Below are 7,488 nucleotides of genomic sequence, written 5' to 3'. Positions count from 1 at the left end.
GGCGGCAACGGCGTCGGGGCGGCGCAGAGACGGCATTGGGGCGGCGCGGGCCGGGGCGGCGCGGGCCGGGATGGATTCGCCGCCGTCGGGGGAGAGCAGGATAAGAGATTGAAGTGGGGATGGGCGGTTCTAAAATTTTCCTAAGTGCTATTTATATAGCAAAGGCATTGGTCCGGGTTCATGGCACAAACCGGGACTAATGCACCTCTTTAGTCCCGGTTGGAGCCACCAATCGGGACCAAAGGCCTCTTTTCAGCAGCCCAAAGGGCGGGAAGCAGAGGGCTTTTGTCGCGGTTGGGGGCACCAACCGGGACCAAAGGGGGGGGGGGCATTGGTACCGGTTGGTGCCACGAACCGGGACCAATGCACCACTTTAGTCCCGGTTGGTGCCGCCAACCGGGACTAAAGGCCCTGTGCTGCCCGCGTCGCGGCACGGAAGTTTAGTCTCACCTCGCTAGCTGAGGGAGCTCGAGAGTGGTTTATAAGCCCCAGTCCCGCTGCCCTCTCGAGCTCCTCTCAAATGTAGGCTTACGGGCCTAAACGAACTATATGTGCCTGTGGGCCTATTGGGCCTATTGCGGGCCTTAATCCTGGCCCATTGTTGGGTTTCTAGTCGTATTCAGGCCGTGGTAGCCCTTTAGGTGGCACTTTTTTTATTTTTTTTATTTTCTTTTTTGCTTTGAATTATTTATTTTCTTTTGATTTTTGCTTTTTTTCTTTTTTTTTCTTTTAGATCAGATTAATTATAATCTTGTGTTACTCCATTAGTTTCCAAATTTGAATAATTAGTTTTCACCAACCCGTACCAATGCACCCGTCTAATTACTTATTTATATTCTTTTATGATAATTCTTTTTGCTATTAAAGTTTGTAAAAAAATTCTAATTACTTATTTATGTTATTTTATCTTAATTCTTTTTGTTTTTAATGTTTTGAACAGAATTCTAATTACTTATTTATTTTCTTGTATGATAATTCTTTTTGCTATTAAAGTTTGTAAAAAATTCTAATTACTTATTTATTTTCTTTTATGATAATTCTTTTTGCTTTTAATGTTTTGAACAGAATTCTAATTACTTATTTATTTTCTTTTATGATAATTCTTTTTGCTTTTAATGTTTTGAACAGAATTCTAATTACTTATTTATTTTCTTTTATGATAATTCTTTTTGCTTTTAATGTTTTGAACAGAATTCTAATTACTTATTTATTTTCTTTTATGATAATTCTTTTTGCTATTAAAGTTTGTAACAAAATTCTATATAATTTTAGTTTTAATAATACTAGAGGTTTATAAAAGCATTTTAGTTGATTCCTTCAGTACCGATTCTAAGGCTGTTACAAAGGCATTTTATTTGGTACAAGTTTTAAGGCTGGTTCCCCACGAGCACCTTTTAGTACCGGTTCGTGGCATGAACCGGTAAAAGAGTTTTTTAGTTGATTCTTTCTGCAGCTGTTTTTTAGTCCCACCTCGCCAAGCGAGAGGCACTCGCAGCGGTTTATAAGCCCCGAGTGCAGAGACGATGCAGAAGAGGCTCAATGCTAACCTGCACGTTGCTTAGCTTTAAGCCTTGAGGAATAGGGTAGACTGCACGGAGCTATGTGCAGTGCAGTTTACACTATTCCGAAAGGCTTGAAGCTAATTAACGAGCATTGCGCCTCTTTTTTATTTTTAATGACTTATTACAACTCAGAAATAAATAGAAAAAAATAAATATAGCAGAAAAGAAAAAAACTATATAAAAAACTACTCAGAAATAAATAGAAGAAAAAATAGTTGTGATTAACTTTACTAAAAAATGAGCATAGATGCGCTTATAGAGAAAATTCAACCTAATATCATAATAAATTTCTACTAACTTCAGAGAAATTCAATATGAATTTAGGTCAAATTCCCTATATAAGGGCATCTATTTTCACTTTGAGATTAGCTCAACAAGGCAGAGGGGGAGGGGCTTATAAACGGGTGTGAGCACCCTTCGGTTGGCGAGGTGGGACTAAACTCTGACCGCAACGAGGACCATCCCTTTAGTCCCGGTTGGTGGCACGAACCAGGACTAATGGGCTGCCTTTGGTCCCGGTTCGTCCCACCAACCGGGACCAATGGTGGTGGGCCAGGAGCGAGGCCCATTGGTCCCAGTTCGTCCCACCAACCGGGAGCAAAAGGTCCAGACGAACTGGGACCAATGGCCCACATGGCCCGGCCGGCCCCCGGGGCTCACGAACCGGGTCCAATGCCACCATTGGTCCCGGTTCTGGACTGAACCAGGACTAATGGGCTGACCCGGCCTGGACCAATGCCCCGTTTTCTACTAGTGTTAGAAAATCCCACATACTCAACTATCATATAGTCTTCCATGATTGCTACCACTCAAAGCATATTTTTAGAACAAATAGCATCCATCAAACACAGAGAAAGATAGGGGCTTAATGTTTCTCCTCCCAACTTACTTATCATATAGATAATTGTCAACAATAATAATTCATGATCAAATATATTTAAATGGCCATATATGCTTAGATCTTTCTCCATCACATGATGCTTGCAAACTAAAGAGTAGGTTGGAATGAGAAGAAATACTACTGAGTCTTGCCTAAAAGTAAAATATAGGCCCTTCGCAAAGGGAAGCAGGGATTTGCAGAGGTGCCAGAGCTCGAAGCTTTTCAAAACAGAGATGAAAATAATTTTGAGAGGTATGCTTTCATTGTCAACATAACAACCAAGAGTTGCCAATATCTTCCATACTAGATAAATTATAGGAGGTTCCTAAACATAATGGTAAAGTTTTTACTGCCCCACCACCAACAAGCACATTCCATGGCTGGTCCGATACAATGGGTACCGTCCAACTATCAACAATCCTGGAGGAGTTTTGTTTAATTATTTGCGATTTCATTTTTGATCTTTTGATCATAGGACTGGGCATCCCAATTACCAGCCACTCTCTCGTGAATGATGAGCGGAGTTCACTCATCGTGAGAATAACCCACCTAGCATGGAAGATACTGACAACCTCTAGTCGCTACATGAGCGATTTGGGCATACAAAACAGATTATTATTTGAAGGTTTAGAGTTTGGCACATGCAAGTTTACTTGGAACGGCAGGTAAATACCGCATATAGGTAGATATGATGGACACTCATGGAAGAAACTTGGTTCAATGATTTTGGATGCACAAGCAGTATTCCCGCTTAGTACAGAAATTTTGGCTAGCAAAGGATTCTAAATAGCAAGAACCACATGTGGAGGATCCATAACAATATAACTTCTGTACAAATATACCCAAGCATAACTCATTATGTTGTCTTCTTTGTCCAACTTCAAGTAATTTGCTCAAGTTTGAAAATAATTAATGGGGCTCACAATCATAGAAGATGTCCAAGATAGTATATTTATATGTGAAATATCTTTTTCTTCAATATTCTTTCATGAATTGTTCAAGTGACCAATACTATGTTTGCTAACTTTTAATAAATTTACCACCTCTACTTCTTATATGTGAAGTCATTACTCCCCATGGTATAAGCATATGAAGCATATATAATTTTAGATTTATGATATTCAATTCATTCAACCATTTACTCAAAGGATATAAGTGAAGCACGTGAGTAAATGACAAACTACTCCCAAAAAAATATAAGTGAAGATCATTGAGTAGTCGAATAATTATGTAACTATGTGAAGACTCTCTCTCATAAAGAAAATTTAGATCTTAAGTACTTTATTCAAACAGCTAGCAAAACCTAATAAAATGACACTGCAAGGATATCACATATCATGTGAAGAAGCAAAAACTTAGGCTCAACCGAGGCTAACTGATGATTGTTGATGAATAAAGGTGGGATGCCCCAAGTTTAGATGCTTGAGACTTCTTGAAATATTAATTAGGGATGCCTTGGGCATCTCCAAGCTTGAGCTTTTGTGTCTCCTTAATTCCTTTCATATCATAGTTCACTGGAATTTTAGAACTTCATCCACACAAAACTCCACAAAAACTCATGAGATAAGTTAGTATAAATCCATGCAGAACTTTATCATTCTCTACTGTATAAAATCACTAAAATTATTATTTGATATTGCCTACTAAATCCCTCTGCATATTTAACACTCCCATCCTCAAATAGAATCATTAAACAGGCAAACATATATATGCAAACAATGCAAACATAACAACAATCTGTCTAAACAGAACAGTCTGTAAAGAATGCAAGAGGAATCATACTTATTTAACTCAAAAAATTCTGAAAATTTACCACACTATAGAGAATTTATCATAGCTTATTCTGCAAACGGCTCCTACTGCGGCTTCATGTTGTCGTTGAGGAGGCAGATGACCGGTTCATCACAAACCAGGCCATGCTGCAGCAACTTAGCATACTGAAAAAGGAGATGTACAGAGGATATTACACCCTCGACATCATCAGTTGCCGAGCCCACGGAGAAGGCAGGGCAAAAGATCATGAAGTCAACTACTCTTTTGCACCATGTATATTCAACCCTGCAAAGCGTGTATGTTTCTGAAGTGGCAATAGTGAAGGTGCAGCACGAGCTGAGCTGCTGGAGCAAGTTCTTGGCAGTATAAGGAAAACCATTGAAGATGTGGGTGAGTTCATCATGTTTCTAAATGGATGCCCGCGTTTGACCCACCAACCGTACAACATGTATCTGCTGCTGAACAAGTGCATGTTCGGATGCCAGATAGAGATGGAACATATTATGAACTTCCTGTTGCAAGCGGAGACTGCTCCCGGTGATGTTGGTCATCATGTTGTCCTGCCGATCAACGGTCCTGGGATAGTTGGAAAGAGTAGCCTGGTCGAGCATGTGTGTGACGATGAAAGGGTGGGCAACCACTTCTTTCAGATTTTGTGTTTCAGTGGGGATGACCTAAAAGATGCAAGTGTAGACACCCTAAGAGATGGCGGTAGAATCAAGCATCAAAACCATGGCATCGGCGGTGGAAGGACACTGATCATCATTGAGCTATTTCTGGACATCGACAATTCTGAATGGAAAATGTTGTATTGAGCTGCAAGAAGCTGCATCGGAAACGACAGTAAGATCATAATCATGAGCCGGTCCGACAAGATCACAAACTTTGGAACCATAGAACCCCTCAGATTACAGTTCTTTACTCAAGAAGCATACTGGTACTTCTTCAAGGTGCGTACGTTTGGGAGCACGAGCGCGGAGGACTACCCGAAGCTCACAACAATGGCCATGGAAATGGCCAGGCTAGCGAATGGGTGCTTCATGACTGCGACCATCTTCAGTGGACTATTGAAAGCAAAATTTGACCACCGTTTCTGGAGCATTGCCCTTGCAACCCAGAGGAATTTTATCCAGATAAACATCTCAATGTATGGGAGAGTTTCGCTGACCCTTAGCAGATGGCGGAGCCAGTATATGTCAAGAGAGCAAAGAAAACTTCGTCTGAATGGTTAGTGATTTTTGGTGACTACCGGACATGTTCTGCTGAAACTGAAGCTGAAGATCGCGAAATTATTAGCGTACATGACCTTTTCCTTGGAAGCGTGAGGCTCGAGGAAAATTCAAGGTCCATGCATGGACATCTCACCTAGAGCCTCACTACAATTACATGTTTCACTGTGAGATTCAAAGACCACAGCGTTTGCTCGCCAGGAACAAGCGATGTTAGAATATTTATATGGGAGCAGCCGACTAGCTGCCTAGTCTTCAATTTCTTCTGTCAACATGATTTGAAGTGATGCAAAGTGGTGACTGCTCTCTTTACTGAAGTATACATACTATGGATGTATCTAGACGCGTTTTAGTGTTAGATACATCCATATCTAGACTAATTTAAGACAAGTAATTTGGGATGGAGGTTGTAGTGTGCAATTTCAATGTTATTTTGTTCTTGTTCCTGCTGTAAGTATATTAAGCAATTAAGAACACTGTGTGGGCTAGAAGTTTTGGAAATTCCTTTGGCAGGGTGATCAGCCGGGCACTATGGCTGATTAATTGTCTAGTCTTCATTTCTTGTCTCAACCGATGATTTGAATCGCACCAATCCAACGCTCCAAACTCATGAATTGTTTATGGTTCTCAAACAACTTGAAATGATGCAAGTAGAGTCGATTGTTATTATAACTTGTGACTGTCATCCGTACTGAAATACCATTTTCACTAATTATTTTTGGACAACTGTGAAATATAAGAAATGTAGCTGCTATTTTTTGCATTGTTCATGCTGCAAATAATAGCAATCAAGCACACCCTAGCATATGTGCATGTTTTTGGAAGTACGGAGTATTTCTGTGGGGCCTAGCATTCAGCTCCTGCTCTCAGGTTAGAGCATCTACACCAAAGTGTCAAGGAGGCATGGGGTTTCGTGATCCCCAACAGTTTAACATTGCGCTACTCGGGAAGCATGGGTGGCGGTTCATGACGAACCCTAATTCTTTGTGCGCAAGAGTAATGAAAGGTCGTTATTTTCCCGACACAGATTTTTTGAAAGCCACGGTTCCCAAATCAGCTTCTGCTACTTGGCGAGCCATCATTGCTCGCAGGACAGCTTTACAGGCGGGGCTTGTAAAGAGAGTAGGAGATGGGCGCTCTATCGATGCCTAGACGGACAAGTGGATTCCTAGAACCATTTCCATGAAACCGTTATTCAGACCTCCCAACACTAATATACAGAAAGTCTCGGATCTTATTGACACCGAGAACTGGTCATGGAAACAGGATATCATAAGGACAACTTTTATCGCCCCGGATGCAGATGCTATTCTCAATATACCAATTCGGAGGGGAGGAGGACAGGATTTCTTTGCTTGGGCCTTTGAACGATCAGGCAACTACACTGTTAATTCAGCGTACCATGCTCTAATGACTCAGAACGAGCGTTTAGCTCTAGAAGAAGGGATGGCTACAGGTGCTTCAACGGATGACAAACAGATGTGGACAGCCTTGTGGAAACTCAAAGTGATCCCAAAGGTACGGGTGTTTTGGTGGAGGGTATTGAGGGGGATTCTACCTGATGAATGTACCCTCAAGCACCGCCATATTTCAGTTCTTGACACTTGTAAAGTGTGCATGGCAAGAGAGAATGATCTCATGCATGCATTAATACAATGCTCCCATGCACGACGTTTCTGGAGTGAAGCTTGTGCTTGGTTTGGTATCAGACTCCCTCGACTGCACCCAAGCTCGTGGGCCAGAGACATACTGTGTGGTGATCGGATCATTGATGCGGATCGCCCAAAAATCATTACCATCATGTGGACGATCTGGCATTCTCGCAACCGGATCAAACATGGTGAGGAAGGCAGAGACCCAGTGGCAGCGATGAGATCTACACGGGAGGCCCTAGCGTTGCTGGAGCTACCCCGCAACGAAGCTGCTGTGCTACCAGGTCATGGTTGGACGCCGCCGGAACCAGGTATCATCAAGATTTCATGTGATGGAGCACTCAATGTGGTAGCAGGTCGAGGAGGGGCGGGTGGTATAGCCCGGTCCATAT

The 7,488-nt window shown here is 41.8% G+C and overlaps 1 pseudogene; it reads left to right on the top strand.

Annotated features, from left to right (window-relative positions):
* Positions 1-5,661, top strand: part of LOC119360215 — a 19,721-nt pseudogene extending 14,060 nt beyond the window's left edge.
* Positions 5,662-7,488: the final 1,827 nt, after the last annotated feature.

Source organism: Triticum dicoccoides, chromosome 2B, assembly GCF_002162155.2.
Source record: "Triticum dicoccoides isolate Atlit2015 ecotype Zavitan chromosome 2B, WEW_v2.0, whole genome shotgun sequence".
NCBI classification, from domain to species: Eukaryota; Viridiplantae; Streptophyta; class Magnoliopsida; order Poales; family Poaceae; genus Triticum; species Triticum dicoccoides.
Note: the sequence above shows the minus strand (reverse complement) of the source record. Positions and strands in the feature narration are given on the sequence as shown.